This window comes from Erpetoichthys calabaricus, chromosome 3, assembly GCF_900747795.2.
Source record: "Erpetoichthys calabaricus chromosome 3, fErpCal1.3, whole genome shotgun sequence".
NCBI classification, from domain to species: domain Eukaryota; kingdom Metazoa; phylum Chordata; class Cladistia; order Polypteriformes; family Polypteridae; genus Erpetoichthys; species Erpetoichthys calabaricus.
The window spans coordinates 306,769,225-306,787,011 of record NC_041396.2 but is presented as its reverse complement, the minus strand read 5'-3'; the positions used below and the strand labels follow the sequence as shown (position 1 = coordinate 306,787,011).

Here is a 17,787-nt window from a genome sequence, read left to right as displayed (position 1 = left end):
TCCTCTCTCTCTCTCTGGTTTGATTGCCCATTTCTGTCCTCTCTCTCTCTCTCTGGTTTGATCGCCCAATTCTGTCCTCTTCTCTCTCTCTCTCTCTGTCTGGTTTGATCGCCCAATTCTGTCCTCTTCTCTCTCTCTCTCTCTCTCTCTCTGTCTGGTTTGATCGCCCAGTTCTGTCCTCTCTCTCTCTGGTTTGATCGCCCAGTTCTGTCCTCTCTCTCTCTCTCTCTCTCTCTGGTTTGATCGCCCAGTTCTGTCCTCTCTCTCTCTCTCTCTCTCTCTGGTTTGATTGCCCAATTCTGTCCTCTCTCTCTCTCTGGTTTGATTGCCCAATTCTGTCCTCTCTCTCTCTCTGGGTTGATCACCCAGTTCTGTCCTCTCTCTCTCTCTCTGGTTTGATCGCCCAATTCTGTCCTCTTCTCTCTCTCTCTCTCTGTCTGGTTTGATCGCCCAGTTCTGTCCTCTCTCTCTCTGGTTTGATCGCCCAGTTCTGTCCTCTCTCTCTCTCTCTCTCTCTGGTTTGATTGCCCAATTCTGTCCTCTCTCTCTCTCTCTCTCTCTTTTTCTGGTTTGATCACCCAGTTCTGTCCTCTCTCTCTCTCTCTGGTTTGATTGCCCAATTCTGTCCTCTCTCTCTCTGGTTTGATCGCCCGATTCTGTCCTGTCTCTCTCCCTTTGTTTTTTTCTTCTTATTCCTTATCCCCCTTTCCTTTGTACTCAGACCATGTATATTTTCTACATCTCGTTTATTTTATCAGCTCTAACCCCTGCGCGTGTGGGTGCTTTCATTAACGACTCCCATGGTGTCTGTGAAGGAATATCTGTGCTGATGTCACTCACACACATTACTGGGCAATCCACCGAGTGTCCTCCACTGAACATTCCGTGGCCGGCACACACCTACAGCCCTAAAGCCAGAGCCGCCACAGACCCCCAACACGACACTGTAGTATCGGGTGCAGTGCACACTTCCGTCAGGTGATTCCTTATCCCTTGAGTTCATGGTGGTCTCGGGGTTGACTCGGTGAAACTTCCAAACAGTGAGAGGCAAGCGTGTGGTCAGTGGACAGTCGTTTTCTTTACTTCTACTCTTAGTGGTTTATCAGTTGAGTGTTTTGTATTGAGATTTGTGCCTGTAGTGGGGGTGCTGCTGCATTGGGTGGGGGTTTGTAACTAGTTGATTTAGTGCCAAGCGTATTTTCCGTATTAATCCTTTTCTTTCCAGTCATTCATTTGCTCCTTTCTTTGTCCTCTGGACTTGTAGGGAAGTCTCTTTTTGCTGCCTCTTTAGTGGCACTGGTTATGTAATTGTGCCATCTTGGGTTGGGAAGAAGGTCTGGAGAAGTGGGGGTCTCAAGAAGAGGTCAAGCTCTTAAAACAATAATCATCTGCAGGTCAATTCCGTCTTGTATGTGCTTCCGTCATTGCTTTCTGCTTCCATTTACATCCAGAGATGCGACTTTTTTTTGTACTGTTACAGGTAAATCGGCAGAAGGGTGGCATTGTGGTGCGAGCCCTTTGTGCCCGCATGTTATTCTGCCTGCCATCCTCTGAGTGGTTCACACACGAGTAAAACAGAACAATCCACAAAATCTACAAGTTCAAGCAGCCGCTCTCGAGGTCAAAGATAGATAGATACTTTAGTAATCCCAATGGGAATTTCACATAATAAATAATAAATGAATAAATGGAAATAGTAAAGTCATTCGTAGGTTAAGTCTGTGGCCACCGGGGGGCGTCGCTGAGCCCCAAACCCAAGACAGTCCACGGGCTCAAATGCATTTGTTTTATTTGCACAAAAATACCTCGGACTGGCATCTCCGCAGTGCATAACCCCAGCCACCCTGCAACAGGGCATTAATGGGGCCACAACTGCCATACTGCCCTTCATGTGTCCCTAGAGGGGCTGCTGCCACCCAGTGTTTGGAGGAATGACCTGCGCCTTAAAGGGACTCCCAGTCGAGATGCTCCTCCACCCTGGGATGTCAGTCCTGCTGAACCAGCTGGCACAGTGCCGTGCCCCTTCATGCCCACCTGCTAGCCAGGAGGAGGAATGTCACACTTCCCTTCCTGACCAGGTAATGAAATGGGGTCCCTCCTGACTGGGATGCCAGTCCATCCATCACAAGTCACACAACACGTTTCTCCATTTTAGGACCCAACAGTCTGTAAACTCGCCAGTGCCACTCACTTCTCTCCATTTTATTTGGGATATCTGAACGACACTGTTAACCATCTCAAGAAATTTCCTTGAAGAAAACAAGCGTCTGACATTTCAACAAAATCGGTTCACAGGGTGGCGGAGTTGTTTCAGGCACACGGACGGACGGACCGTTACGTGAGGAACACCTGAGAAGGAAAACAACGGCATAAACATGTCAACTTTTTGCAAAACCTAAAAACTCGCCGATCAAGAGTCCTCCCGTCAGGAGTGAGCTTTGCGACTTGTCCATTTTGTGGTCTTATTTCTGGCATTTGCACTGCGTACTACTGATGGAAGAGCTGAGGTGAGAAACGGGACCAACACACGACGGCGACGGCTCAGGCCGCCCCCTGTTCACTTGTGGTTATACGAGTTCTGCGTGTGAGTCGGAGGTGCGATTTTCGCTGCTCTCACATTTCTTTAGGTGCAAGTGTGGCAATCTACACTCAGCGGCCACTTTATTAGGTACACCCTGCTAGGACCCGCTCAGACCCCCTTTTTAAAGCCTTCAGAACTGCCGTAATTCTTTGTGCTGGCAACATCCCTCAGGGATTGTGGTCCTTATTGACATGACGGCATGGCTGCACATCCATGAGGCGACTCTCTCCCGCTCCATCACATTCCAAAGGTGCTCTACTGGACTGAGATCTGCTGACTGTGGAGGCCATTGGAGTCCTGTGAGCTCCTTGTCATGTTCAGGGAAACCAGTTGGAGACGATCTGAGCTTTGGGACATGGCGCGTTATCAGAAGATGGGGACACTGCAGTCATAAAGGGATGGACGTGGTCAGCAACAATACTCGGGTGGGCTGTGGCATTTAAATGAAGCTCAGTTTGGTACTAAGGGGCCTAGAGTGTGCCCAGGAAATGTCTCCCACACCATTAGACCACCACCAGCAGACTGAACCATCGATACAAAGGCAGATGGATCCCTGCTGTCATGTTGTCGACCCCACCATCAGAAATTTGAGACTTGTCACACCAGGTGACGTTTTTCCAATCTTCTGTTGTCCAATTTTGATGAGTCCTTATGAATTGTACCCTTAGATGCCGCCTGATAGCCAACAGGAGTGGCACCTGGCGTGGTCTCCTGCACACCTCGGTTGTATTGAGTGCTTATCTGAGTTCCTGTTAACTTTCTATCCGCTTAGACCAGTCTGGCCATTCACCTCTGACCTCAGAACTGCCCCTCACTGATATTTTCCCTTTTTTGGACCACACTCTGTAACCCCAGAGATGGTCGTGGGTGAAAATCTCAGCAGATCAGCAGTTTGTGAAATACTCCGAGCAGCCCGTCTGGCACCAACAACCACGCCACCACATTCAAAGTCACTTCGGTCCGCTTTCATTGCCATTCTGACGCTCGGTTTGAACTTCACGAGGTGGTCTTGACAAACTTTACAGGCCTAAACGCACCGAGCTGCTGCCATCTGATTGGCTGATTAGATGTTTGCGTTAACGAGCAGTTGACCAGGCATACCTAATAAAGTGGCAGCTGAGTGTGTATATATAAAACAATGTCTGTCTGTCTGCTCCTTATACAACCCTACACCCCGTGACCAAATTTTGCATAGGTCTTTTGGCGACCACACATTTGACGAGAACAGACCACTCAGCCCACCAAAGCTCGTCAGTCGTCACCACTGTATTCTTCTAAAACTAGGGGGGGCTCTGCCTCCTGCTCGCTTCACACGCCAACCCCCGGGTGGGCACTACACGTTAGCCTCTTTGTGGCTCAGCCGCTCGTATCTGGCGAAGCGGATGTCCAATTTAAACAGATTGGTATTTTCATGGGTATTGTTACATATGCATAACAGAACTAATTTACATGACAGTGAGTAATTAACCAGAGTAAAAAAAATAGTCAAATGTAATAAATTGAAAGAAAATTATGTTTCATGTTACGTTAGAGGAATTTGTTGTGTTATTTGTTTTCGTTCTGTTTGGCTTTGAAATTAACACGCAAATACTATTAAACTTAACACTTTTACTGTAAAACTTCAGTAGAAAACAATTTTTTGAATTAACTTTTTTTGTCAACATCGCATTGAATTTTGATTCTGTGTTTGGACTATCATCGTGACAAGGTAATGTATAACTGCCCGTGAGTGAATTTAATTTCTTTCTCTCTAATAAATAAACCAACTACTTTAAATGTTTACCTCCGTTATTTGTTAATTGTCCTATCAAAAGCTATTCTAACAGGAAATTGTTAATGTTTTAATATGACTGGCCTATCAAGATCTCCTTGGGTGTCTAATGTCATTAGTGAAGATGGACTACATTACCTTTCTTGTCGCCTGTTAAAATTTTACATGTCAGAATTGTTCGGCCAATTTTGAACACAACTAATCTTGTCCTATTGCATAGCCCATCACTCAGACATAAATTATGCAATAACATTACAATACATCCTTCTTTCAACAGTAATTTGAGCGTAGGAAGACCGCACAGTGTTAACGTTTGTAGATATTCTATGTGATATTGTAAGTTGATGTTTTCATCTTCCACACCGTCACCACCAACTGTTTCAACAGTCTTTTGATATGCATTTAACTAATTTGCCGTGTAACCCATCGACAATTTTTACATTAATTTGTTTGACTTCATTGTTTCTCGGTGCTAGGATTGCCCGTGTACTCATTTTCTTCTGTTGATAACCCTTCGGGATGAAATTCTTCACTAAGATTTGGACACAATACGTCTTCTTTTATTGGGAAAATAAAGTGAGGAAAACGTAAAAATGTATAAGAGCTGAGAGCGCAGGAACTGTGATGACAAAAGCATTCACACCAATGAGAGGTGAGAGGACCGCGGGGGTGGGCTGTGAACCGGAAATGGTGAAGAGGAGGGCGGGACTTCAAAAAATCTGTTGGCAAAAGTCTTGTCTCAAGATTTTCTTTTCTAATAGAGAGATAACATCAAATTGAGTATGAAGCAAGGTTATTATAGTTAATGAAAACTAAAATCAAAACTGAAACTATTATTAAAAAAACATTTTCATAAACTGAAATAAAATAACAAAACTGAAATGAAAAACTAAAACTAAATGAAACTATTAAAGTAGCTGGAAAGACTAACTGAAATAAAAAAATAATTTACTAAAATATTTTTAGTTTTCGTTTTTGAATGAATATTCTTGTCGTTAGTCTTTAACCCTTGTAAGTTTTAAGTCTAAAACAGAAAGTCATCCACCACGAGCCGCCCACATATTTTTATCGAGTGAATGGCGGCTGGTGACGGAGGCGGCTGTTCACACAGCATTTGCGGTGACAGAGCAAGCTGAGTGCAGGTGCGTAAAGAAACAAGTGTATGGGAAATAGAAAGCGATTTGTGTGCCACCTTTCCTTGTGCTTGTCAAGATGTAATTCAAACCGCTGAAATCAGAATGTGCTGGTCATCAAAACGTTTACCATATGGACAGCAAAATCACAAGTGAGTAACGTTTCAGTTTATTTCTCAGGTGTCTGGTTTTTGTTGACAGCAATTCACCTGCCACTCCGCACAGGAGAAATCATTTTTACTTTCTCATATACGAAAGTATAGTAATCATGAAAAAATTCGACCTCGATATTTTGATGAATCTTGACGTTATAGACTAACCAGTGTCCAACAATACTGTTTTTTGGAATTGTGTGTGTGCACGCGTGTGTGTGGCTATTTGTGTGTAAACACGATAACTCAAAAACGCAACTAGATAAATGGATGAAATTCGGCATGTGGTTGTTATGCCGCAATTGTAGATCTGTATTAACTTTTGGGCCAAATCAATCACCTGGAAGTGGTACTTTACCTGAACACATACTCGATTTTTTTTTTTTTATTTATACAGCTACAGAGTCCGATTTATTCAACTTTACTTTTATAATAATTGCTCAATAAATTATTCATTTGATTTGTTGTTGATGGTTCCTTAATGTTGCTAATTTAAAAATATAATCCTTGTCTTGCGGTTTACTCCTCAAATATCCATCCCCATATCTGAGTATACAAGAAAGTCGAGGGGAGAGCACTCCCGGCTTTTGAAAATAAAGCGGCACTGACCAAGAGACTGACTAGGTCATCATACAAGATCAGCGTATTGTTGCTGACCAATCACTTTTGCTTTAAAAACATCGTTTAACAATGAAGTGATGCAAACAAAGGTAGAGAGTCTGACAAGTGATGAAAAACTAAACATACTAATGGGTTTTTGTATTTATTCCATATTTATTAATTTATCTTTTTTAGTTCATATTCACAACTCAAAATACCTAATATTATGAAAGTAATCCATTAGCAGAATTATATTTTAAAATATTTGTCTCCCTTTTTTCAATGTTTTTCTCTCTCTCTCTCAAAATAGATAGTTGAAATATCATATCCTTTTCATCAGCCATATCATACATATTGCATACCAGGGATTTCTCCTGCTTTGCATCCAAGCCTGCTGTGGTAGGCTCCTGGTTTCCTGTGATCCTACTCTGGATAAACAGGTTTAGATAATGTATGTTGTTCGTAATCTCAGACGCTGTCTCTGTTGTTTTATGCCTGTCCGTACTCCTATTACCTGCTCTTGCTCTGCTCATTATGGGTTTACTGTCCTTTATGGTGGTCTATTCAAGTCTCACTGCCCCTAACCTTGACACTACATGCTTGCTGTTCTTTGTTTCCCTCAATACAGCTAGGTGGGGTCTGCGCACTCATTCAAGTCTAAGAGCCCTGTTCTTCCTAAGCCCCTGTGATTTTAATGAGAAAATATTTTAAAAATTATAAAATTGCGTAACATTGTTCATATTCAGTGTCTAGTTTTGATTATGCTTGTTTTTATCAGGCAAAAACAAAACCAGATAGTAAACCAGGCAATGTAGTAAGCTTCTACTAACATTAAACTCATATCCAAATCTGTTAAGTGTACAGTTCTGTCTGATTATGACACAAAACTAACTCCGTAGGTGCGCCATGCCATAATTACTAAAACTAAAACTGAAACTAATATATATAAAAATAAATAGAAACGTCTGTGAAATAAAAACTAAACTAAAACTAAAAATACACGATGAAGGAAAACTAAAACTAAACTGAATTTCCAAGTAAGGTCAGAAAAAACATAGAAATAAAAACTAATATAAAAAGGAAAAACTATAATAACCTTGGTATGAAGGACCCTAAAGTCCTGTTGTCCACCCCTCCACTTAGTCACTTATTTCATGACTGCTTTGGAACCCAAAATTTTTGACCCTGGATGTCCCAGTGTGTTTTTTTTTTTTTTGCACACCAGTGCCACCTGTATAATGGCAGGACGGGTCAAAGAAAGAAAGCAGAGGTTTCAGTGTTTTTTCAGATGGTGACCCTGTTGTCACTGCCAGCCGTCCCATCACTCATCCACAACACGTCTGCTCTTCCGAGTTGAGAATTTTGTTCCTTTTGGATTCTAGAAGTGCGGTTGACTGCTTGCTGTCATGTCTGACTCGTCCTAGTCGTTCAAGGTGGGCGGTTCACGGTGCTAAAGTTGTGATCACATTTTGTTGTTTGGCACAGTTGATGCGCGGCCTTGAGTCAAAATTCAATACACTTACTTTGCCAGTGAGTAGTTGCAAAGTTAGGACACGCAGTCCACGGACTTGAATTAATTGGTTGCTGTGTTTTTAATTGTGATGCGCTAAAATTAAGGAGCCCACTTCCATATGCACTGCATTTGGACGAACTCAGCACGTTGGATTGCATTTCATTTTGGTACAAATAATCATTTATGGTCAAGCTGGGCCCAAATTCACGTCCAAATTTGTGTGCTTGGTGTGAAGCTTTGGATGTTCTGCACTCCTCTCTCCCTGATCGTCTAGCAGGGGTGTCCAGCTCCGGTCCTGGTGGGCTGAAAAGTGAATGAAGTGAGTTTTTCTTGGCTTTCTTACACTTTGAAGAAGGGGGCCTGTGTTGCCTTGAAAGCTTTGCATATCATAATCTTTCTCAGGGGTCATTTTGCTTGACTTCTCGTGACACTTTATAGCAGGGATCTCAAACTCCGGTCCTGATGGGCCGCAGGTTTTTATTCTACCCCTTTTCCTAATCAATTTTTCCTGCTAATGAACTCCTTTTCCTTTCATTTTCATAGCCCCGTTTTTAAGGATTCAGTCCTCTGATTTGATTCGTTTTATCATTAAATGGCAGCCAATCAGAAACGAGACGTGAAACGAGCCGACAGATGAACAGCTAAATTGGAACAAACTCCAGCTAATTTCGTTCCAACCAGTTCCTTAATCAGAAGCCGATTTTTGTTGTTAATTGAAGCCGTAATTGAATATCAGGACTTGTTGCTGCTCTCATTCTGTCGAGATGTGTTGGTGACCTGAGCGGACCGACATGTCCGAGACCTTCACCTTTCTTTACTTTCAGGTGAGCTGGCCATGTGGCGGCTTGTTTTGTGTCTCATTATTGTTTGGCTGAACAACGAAGGGGTCGGAGTCGCGTCAATTAAAACAAAGGCAAAAACGGCTCACTCATTAAGAAAACCTGCAGCCAGCACAGCCCACCAGGACCGGAGATGGACACCCCTGGTTTAAAGCAGGGGTCTCCAAGTCCGGTCTTGGAGGACCACCATGGCTGCAGGTTTTAATGTTCACCCCTTTTTTTTCCCAATGAATGCCCTGTTTGTGCTGCTAATTAACTTTGTGATTTCACTTAAATTGAATTGCTTTTTAAAGATTTGTTCCCTTGAATTGCTTCATTTCTTTCCTTAAATGGCACCCAAACAGAAATGAAATGTGAAGTATGGGAGCCAACAGATGACCAACTAAGTGAGGGTGTCAAACTCCAACCAGCTGCTAAATGAGGTGTCAATTCTTGTCATTAATTATTTAATTCTGTGGTTGTTGCTCATTTTGTAGTGCATTAGCAACCATTTCTGAAATTGTTGATTTTTCTCTTTTCTAAGAGCTCTGGTGAAATGTTTTGTGGGGCCGAGTAGATCGACATTCCTGAGACCTTCATCTTTCTTTATTTTCAGATATTGTATGATGGACACCAGTTGTTTTGGCTCATTTTGTATCTCGTTATTGTTTGGCTTCTAATTAAGGAAAAAAAACAATTAAGGGGTCTGAGTCTTCAAGAGCAAGTCAATTAAAATTAATTCAAAAGAAGTTAATTAGCAGTTAAAACCAGTCACTGATTAAGAAAAGGGTTAGAATGAAAACCTGCAGCCAGTGCGGACCACCAGGACCAAAGATGGACACCCCTGATCTAAAGTGCACTTGTCGTTCGCCCACCTGCTTTGAAGCTCGTCGGCCTACTCGCCTCCCTTAATGTTGACTGACTGTCAATCGGATCGGACGGGACGCCCCCCATCTCGGGCTAGTACCGGTTCATTTTACTGTCACTTTATACGTCCCACGTGGCTGCTAATCCCCGGTCTGGTGCCTCATAGCGGCGTTTACTCCTCTCGTACCTAGTTTTTAAAACGTCCGGGCATCCAAACTCACCTGCGACTTTACCAAATGAACTCAGGCGCGCTCGCAAGCCGGGCACGGACACGCGTGACGTCTCACGCAGTCACACACACGCGCGCGCACTGTCTCGCTCTCTCACACCCACGCGCACGCTGAGCGCGGTTGAAGACACACTGGTCGCTGTTCGTCTTTTTCGGGAGGAGACGTGGCGCTGGCATTGAATCGCAGAGGAAGGCGCTGCCGCTCGGCTTTCTGTGTGCCCCTTCTTTTATCGAGGCCCAGTAACGGTAGGTGGGTAATGTAAAGCGTGTCGCGGCGTGGCTGTGGAGTCGTCTCTCTCCTCGTCTGAGGAGGCGTCTTCGCTTGCTTTGTACAGCCCTGCGGTGGCGCTCCCGTGTCGACTGCTGCTGCCTCTCCTGCTCGGTCGCTTCGGTCCGAACCTCGGCTACCCTCCTCTCGAGGGGCTCCTGGGATTTTTCTTGGACCGTAGATGAAGGGCAAAGGCGAGCGCCGTGACTTCCGTTGCCCTCAGGTGTGAGCTTTGAGATCCGCCCACTCGTTGCCGTGGAGTACGGCGGTGCTTCTTAGCAACCAGCAGCCCCCGAGATTTGATGCGCTCCGCTTCCGAGGTGTCCACGAGCGCGGCGATCTGGAGAGCCTTCTTCCGCCGCTTTTTGTGCGGGTGGAGGTTTGATCGCTGCTTCTTTTATTAAATTCTCTGCCTAACAAAGTTGCACTTCTGAGTCGGTGCATCGGCAGCTCCTTCGTACGCGCACACGAATATCGGGGCTTTGAGCCCAAGATGATGATGATGCGAGACTGCAATCCAAATGTCCAGCCCACGCGTGACTTAACAGGCTGAGCTCTTCAAACGGCACTCTCGCCCTCTTTAGCCTTTTTTACTCGATTTTATTATTATTTTAAGCGACCTTGGGTTTGTGAAAGGCGCTCAATAAATATATCCTATAATAATATCTATTTATTAAGTGATGACCTTTTATTAGCAGTCACTTTAATTACTCTAAAGTGGCCAGCATTTCCCCTGAATAGCACACGTTAACAAATAACCGTAAATACAAACTCGGTGTACGTAACAGGTGAAATGTGTCGCCGCGAGACAAGCTGGGTCCTAAGCATCTCCTTTGAAACCCCCCCATCCTCTGTATTCGTATTTCTTAAAACAGCTTTAATTTCAGTAATAAATACACAAGTGAATAACAATAACATTTATTTATTCAGCACGTTTTCCTACAAATGATGGAACTCAAAGTGCTGATTAACAAAGGAGTGCACATCGCAAACTTAGCTAGAACTCATTTTACACCAAATACAAATACTTTTTTATACAGTAATCAAAACTTGAAAGTGAATGTTGAGGGCTTCCTTTAGACACTCAAATCACAACCGCACACGTCTGCATGTTCTGAAGGTAACGTCACCACACGACAGCTTCTATGTGAGTCTGAGGTGATGCTGGTGACAGCCAAGCTGCTCATACGTTCTTGTGCCACGGATGACCTCAAGTCTGTCGTTATACACTTTGGTTTGGGAAAACTGGGAACTGGGAGGGCATCCCATAGATCTGATGGCAGTGATGTACCAATTGATTTGTTTCCTTAAAAATGAAGGCCTAATTAGTAATATTAACAGTAATAAGAAGAATGGTCCAAGGTATCAATATGCTGTTACTTTTGGTTCCTTAATATAGTCAGCATTATCACTTGTGATACCAAAAAAACAATTTTAATACTGCTGATGATAAAAATAATAAAGTACAACTACTATTACTACTTCTTTCGGCTGCTCCCGTTAGGGTCGCCACAGCTGATCATCTTTTTCCATATCATCTTCCTGTCCTCGTCATCTTGCTTTGTCACACCCATCACCTGCATGTCCCCTCTCACCACATCCATAAACTTTCTATTACTTCTAATAATATATAAAATACTACTACTACCAATAATATGTAAAGCACAGCTACTAGCCCCACTGCTACTTAACAAACGTACCTAACGCAGTCAATGTCCGGTCCAAATGAAGCTGAATATTTCGATACTAGTAATAAATGACGGTGTGACTGTCACCTCCGCTAAACTTCATGCTGTCCTCCCACTGACGGCAGACACCAAGAAGCCATCAGCTCAGTGATCAGTGATGTTTGCTGCCATTAAAGTGCACCACCAATTGGAGTTCACCTGAGCTCTTTCTGGAGGTCCCATTTGCTTCAATTCAGCCAATCACTGAGTGGTAAGCCAGAGAGCTGCCTGTGTGCAGTGGTGAGTGACATTTACAAAGGTGTCCTCGGTGCACTTCATATGTCGGCTCAAGTTAGCAGCTGTTAACAAAGGGTGAAGGTCCTGATGTGTGCATGGCGCTAATAAGTTACCCTCCGCCATGTGTCAGCTGGGCGCTGTAACCTCCGATATACAGTCTGTTAAACACTTGACATCAAAACTGTTTCACATAAGGCTACTCCGCTAGTCAGGTAAGCTGCCAGCTTTAGTGACAACTGATGTGACATTAGCGGGTGTGCTGGAAGTTGGACAAATTTTGATTTTGAACACCAGCTGCTTCTTCAGGCTTTCATTTTTTTAATCTTTTCCGCACTCCTGACTGGCGTTGACGTGAAGCTCTCTCACTCTCTCTCTCTCTCACTTGCTGTCTCGCTCTCTCTCACTTGCTCACTCTCCTCGTTAAAGGACAACGATCACAACAGGTGACTTGTCAGTGACATTAATTGGACGTTTCATGAAATGGCAGGTACCCCTGACAGAGTCTAGCTGTGGACCTCCAGAGCTCTGCTCCACTGAGGAGGTTGTCACTTTTGCATTACATGCCCGGTGATGCTGTGGTTAAGGACTTGTGGGAGGACTTAACTGACTTGAGTCACATGCACCTGCAATCCCATTGGCTGTCCAGTGGAGCTCCTGACTCGTGGAGATCTGCCACCAAACCCCCTTCCCCCCACCATCAGTCCCCTGGTCATGGGCCCCATACATCGTGCGTAGTCTGCGTATAGGACGGGGGAGCTCTGGCGGTATCCATCCATCCATTGTCTCCCGCTTATCCGAGGTTGGGTCGCAGGGGCAGCAGCTTGAGCAGAGATGCCCAGACTTCCCTCTCCCCGGCCACCACTTCTAGCTCTTCCGGGAGAATCCCGAGGCGTTCCCAGGCCAGCCGGGAGACATAGTCCCTCCAACATGTCCTGGGTCTTCCCCAGGGCCTCCTCCCAGTTAGACGTGCCCGGAACACCTCACCAGGGAGGCGTCCAGGAGGCATCCTGATCAGATGCCCGAGCCACCTCATCTGACTCCTCTCGATGCAGAGGAGCAGCGGCTCTACTCTGAGCCCCTCCCGGATGACTGAGCTTCTCACCCTATCTTTAAGGGAGAGCCCAGACACCCTGCGGAGGAAACTCATTTCAGCCGCTTGTAGTCGCGATCTCGTTCTTTCGGTCACTACCCATAGCTCATGACCATAGGTGAGGGTAGGAACGTAGATCAACTGGTAAATTGAGAGCTTTGCCTTGCGGCTCAGCTCCTTTTTCACCATGACAGACCGATGCAGAGCCCTCATCACTGTAGACGCCGCACCGATCCGCCTGTCGATCTCACGCTCCATTCTTCCCTCACTCGTGAACAAGACCCCGAGATACTTGAACTCCTCCACTTGGGGCAGGATCTCGCTACCAACCCTGAGAGGGCACTCCACCCTTTTCCGGCTGAGGACCATGGTCTCGGATTTGGAGGGGCTGATTCTCGTCCCAGCCGCTTCACACTCGGCTGCGAACCGATCCAGAGAGAGCTGAAGATCACAGCCTGATGAAGCAAACAGGACAACATCATCTGCAAAAAGCAGTGACCCAATCCTGAGCCCACCAAACCGGACCCCCTCAACGCCCTGGCTGGCGCTAGAAATTCTGTCCATAAAAGTTATGAACAGAATCGGTGACAAAGGGCAGCCCTGGCGGAGTCCAACTCTCACTGGAAACGGGTTCGACTTACTGCCGGCAATGCGGACCAAGCTCTGGCACCGATCGTACAGGGACCGAACAGCCCTTATCAGGGGGGCCGGTACCCCATACTCTCGGAGTACCCCCCACAGGATTCCCCGAGGGACACGGTCGAATGCCTTTTCCAAGTCCACAAAACACATGTAGACTGGTTGGGCAAACTCCCATGCACCCTCCAGGACCCTGCTAAGGGTGTAGAGCTGGTCCACTGTTCCGCGACCAGGACGAAAACCACACTGTTCCTCCTGAATCCGAGGCTCGACTATCCGACGGACCCTCCTCTCCAGGACCCCTGAATAGACTTTTCCAGGGAGGCTGAGGAGTGTGATCCCTCTGTAGTTGGAACACACCCTCCGGTCCCCCTTCTTAAAGAGGGGGACCACCACCCCGGTCTGCCAATCCAGAGGCACTGTCCCTGATGTCCATGCGATGTTGCAGAAGCGTGTCAACCAAGACAGTCCTACAACATCCAGAGCCTTGTGGAACTCTGGGCATATCTCATCCACCCCCGGGGCCCTGCTCCCAAGGAGTTTTTTGACCACCTCGGTGACCTCAGTCCCAGAGATGGGGGAGCCCACCTCTGAGTCCCCAGGCTCTGCTTCCTCATTGGAAGGCATGTTAATGGGATTGAGGAGGTCTTCGAAGTATTCCCCCCACCGACCCACAATGTCCCGAGTCGAGGTCAGCAGCGCACCATCCCCACCATATACAGTGTTGACACTGCACTGCTTCCCCTTCCTGAGACGCCGGACGGTGGACCAGAAGCTCCTTGAAGCTGTCCGAAAGTCGTTCTCCATGGCCTCCCCAAACTCCTCCCACGCCCGAGTTTTTGCCTCAGCAACCACCAAAGCCGCATTCCGCTTGGCCTGCCGGTATCTATCAGCTGCCTCCAGAGTCCCACAGGACAAAAGGGACCGGTAGGACTCCTTCTTCAGCTTGACAGCATCCCTCACCGCCGGTGTCCACCAACGGGTTCGGGGATTGCCACCACGACAGGCACCAACCACCTTACGGCCACAGCTCCGGTCAGCCGCCTCAACAATAGAGGCACGGAACATGGCCCATTCGGACTCAATGTCCCCCACCTCCCTCGGGATGTGGTCGAAGTTCTGCCGGAGGTGGGAGTTGAAGCTACTTCTGACAGGGGGCTCTGCCAGACGTTCCCAGCAGACCCTCACAACACGTTTGGGCCTACCATGCCTGACCGGCATCCTCCCCCACCATCGAAGCCAACTCACCACCAGGTGGTGATCAGTTGACAGCTCCGCCCCTCTCTTCACCCGAGTGTCCAAGACATGTGACCGCAGGTCAGACAACACGACCACAAAGTCGATCTTCGAACTGAGGCCTAGGGTGTCCTGGTGCCAAGTGCACATATGAACACTCCTATGCTTGAACATGGTGTTTGTTATGGACAATCCGTGACGGGCACAGAAGTCCAATAACAAAACACCACTCGGGTTCAGATCAGGGGGGCCATTCCTCCCAATCATGCCCTTCCAGGTCTCACTGTCATTGCCCACGTGAGCATTGAAGTCTCCCAGCAGAACGAGGGAGTCCCCTGAAGGTATGCCCTCTAGCACCCCCTCCAGGGACTCCAAAAAGGGTGGGTACTCTGAACTGCTGTTTGGTGCATACGCACAAACAACAGTTAGGACCCGTCCCCCCACCCGAAGGCGAAGGGAGGCTACCCTCTCATCTACCGGGGTAAACCCCAATGTACAGGCTCCAAGTCGGGGGGCAATAAGTATACCCTCTCACCGGGGGCAACTCCAGAGTGGTAGAGAGTCCAGCCGCTCTCAAGGAGATTGGTTCCAGAGTCCAAGCTGTGCGTCGAGGTGAGTCCGACTATATCTAGCCGGAACCTCTCGACCTCGCGCACTAGCTCAGGCTCCTTCCCCTTCAGAGAGGTGACATTCCACGTCCCAAGAGCCAGCTTCTGTAGCCGAGGATCAGACCGCCAAGGTCCCCGCCTTCGGCCACCACCCAACTCACACTGCACCCGACCTCCCTGGCCCCTCCCATAGGTGGTGAGCCCAAGGGGGACCCACGTTGCCTCTTCAGGCTGTGCCCGGCCGAGCCCCATGGGTGCAGGCCCGGCCACCAAGCGCTCGCCATCGAGCCCCACCTCCAGGCCTGGCTCCAGAGGGGGGCCCCGGTGACCCGCGTCCGGGCGAGGAAAAACGCCGTCCAAAATTGTTTTTCTTCATAGGAGGTTTGTTTAACCGCTCTTTGCCTCATCCCTCACCTAGAACCAGTTTGCCTTGGGTGGCCCTACCAGGGGCATAAAGCCCCGGACAACAGAGCTCCTAGGATCATTGGGACACGCAAACCCCTCCACCACGATAAGGTGGCAGTTAAAGGAGGGGGCTCTGGCGGTACTCATCCAAAAATGTCTCGACTCATGGCTGTTTAATGCTGAATTAAATTTTGTGTTCGTTCCCTAAATATTTCGTAAAGAGTAGGGTGTACACCAATGTCCTAGCTAAATGCCCGGTCATTCTGGCCCCCTATTTGTCCCCAGTTTCCTAACCGTCTCCCTCATCCCATCACCATCTAATAGCTAATGTGTGGTGAGTGAACTGGCAAAAAAATGGCTGTTGTCCCACCGTCCAGGTGGATGCTACACAGTGATGTGGTTAAGGTGACGCCCTACTGTCTATGTAAAGTGCTTTGAGTTGGTTAGATTGGCACTGTATTCGTGTAATTCATTATTTATTATAACAATGAGCGTCATGCAGGTGTCTGCCTCTGAAATTCACGCTCAGTTCTTATCGGACAGTTTACTAAACGACCTACCTGGTTGCTGCCATGGCTTTCATCCGCCCAGATATCCAGAGCGTGTCGTCAGCATTCTTGATGAAGGAGCCGCCATTTTCTGTCCCCGGTCACTTGTGCACAGCGTACAGAAGGCGGCCTTGTGGAGAACCTGGATTTGATCTTTGAACAAGTGTCATGTAGTTTGACCGTCTGTGAATGACTTCATCACTGAGTCCATAATGTAATAAACAGATTAGCGTTCACTTCCTCAATCAGTATGCAAGGCTGCAAGGACGCTACTGAATGCTGGAGAAAAGTCTAGAAAACGGCGCAGTGACATTGGCTCCTCACAAAAAGAGTAGACCTGATGTTAGATAAAACGAGCAGAGCATCGTCCACACTGCTGCCTATCTTCAGTGAACTCGGCCTCCACCATTAAAGTGTTTATTCAGAGCGTTGCATTGGAATGGAGGGGCGCGCCACTGGCCTGTCGTCATTCGGGGACTGCGTGTGGCTTTGGAAGTGCGCTGGTGAGGAATGGCACCCACAGCTCGGGTGGCACAACCCGTCTCGACGTGATATGAGGAGTGGCACCTCGAAATGAGGAAGTGGCAGCTTGTTTAACACTTTCAGGGCTGATGTTGATTTTAGTCAAAATTCAGGGGTGAGGACAGTAATCGGCTGTAAACTGAGACAAAACTCGCCCTTTAATAATAATAATATATTATTATTACTATTACCACGTTTTATATTATATATAAATTAATAGTCGAATGGCAAATTATATATTATATATAATACATTTTATATAAATATATATTATTGTATATAACATAGTAATATATAACTATAATTACATAATATGTTACATATTGTGAATTTCCCCTTAGGATACTTTATTAATCCCCATCTATCTATTATATAGCGCCTATCTATCTATCTATCTTAACTTCACCTTTTTGTTGTCTGGTACAAATCTTGTCATCGATATTTAACCCACTTCCTATTGTTCAAATAACTTGTAATTTCGCACACTTACTCACTTCTGATGACAATACATGAATCAGTAATCATTTTCACCTCTTCTTCTTTCAGCTGCTCCCGTTAGGGGGTCACCACAGCAGATCATCTTCTTCCATATCTTCCTGTCCTCGTCATCTTGTTCTGTTACACCCATCACCTGCATGTCCTCTCTTGGCACATCCATAAACCTTCTCTTAGGCCTTCCTCCCCTCCTCTTCCTTGGCAGCTCTATCCTTAGCGTCCTTTGCATCCTCTGCAAATGTCCAGATCAACACAATATCACCTCTCTGACTTTCTCTCCCTTCCGTCCATCTTGAGCTGACCCTCTAATGTCCTCATTTCTAATCCTGTCCATCCTCGTCACACCCA

The 17,787-nt window shown here is 46.6% G+C and overlaps 1 protein-coding gene across 4 annotated transcripts in view; it reads left to right on the top strand.

Annotated features, from left to right (window-relative positions):
* The window catches only part of LOC114649211 (probable E3 ubiquitin-protein ligase DTX3), a 69,430-nt gene that overhangs the window by 10,839 nt on the left and 40,804 nt on the right, over window positions 1-17,787 (top strand). Inside the window, exon 1 of one of the 4 annotated variants that reach the window (XM_028798693.2) lies at window positions 9,764-9,910. The exons of 2 other annotated variants lie outside the window; for them this stretch is intronic. The gene's annotated coding sequence lies outside the window, so the exon portion shown is untranslated. Of the gene's footprint in view, window positions 1-9,763; window positions 9,915-17,787 lie in introns of those variants that run through there. One more of the 4 variants, XM_028798694.2, reaches the window with a different exon arrangement.